Source organism: Palaemon carinicauda, chromosome 8 (genome assembly GCF_036898095.1).
Source record: "Palaemon carinicauda isolate YSFRI2023 chromosome 8, ASM3689809v2, whole genome shotgun sequence".
NCBI classification, from domain to species: domain Eukaryota; kingdom Metazoa; phylum Arthropoda; class Malacostraca; order Decapoda; family Palaemonidae; genus Palaemon; species Palaemon carinicauda.
This window is the reverse complement of record NC_090732.1, coordinates 41,426,875-41,427,411: the sequence shown is the minus strand read 5'-3', so window position 1 is coordinate 41,427,411 and position 537 is coordinate 41,426,875.

Here is a 537-nt window from a genome sequence, read left to right as displayed (position 1 = left end):
AATACAATCATCAATCCCATTAACTTAATACTAAATTCCATATGCAACTTCAAACAAGCACTAACCCCTCACACCAAAACATTAAAATAACACCAAACTATTTTACAAAAGAGTACTAATCCATAAAGCAAAACATAGTGGATTTTTCCGCTGAACCTTTCGTGAGAACTTATCATCTAGAACATTGTTCTTTCTGGTAAACCAATCGTATTCCTCATTCTCAATCGACTTTATTCAAGTAATGTTCACAGATTCGTACGTATGTTAAACTCTCGTGACTTTCGTGTTCAAATTTTAATTTTAAAACACTGGCAATTATGGTTCCCAAGATAAACGCATCACAAAAAAATACATTAATTGAAAATTGAGCAATGCACTGTACCGCACGTGTTTCATATATGCTCGTCTACTGTAATGGTTTTTATTTTTTATCTTATACTAGCACTTCCCTACCCTGTTAATAGACCATCCAGTGTTTTAATGCTAGCACAAGCTTTATCATGTTTGAATTTTTGTGACGTTCTTCTTCGGAAGTCG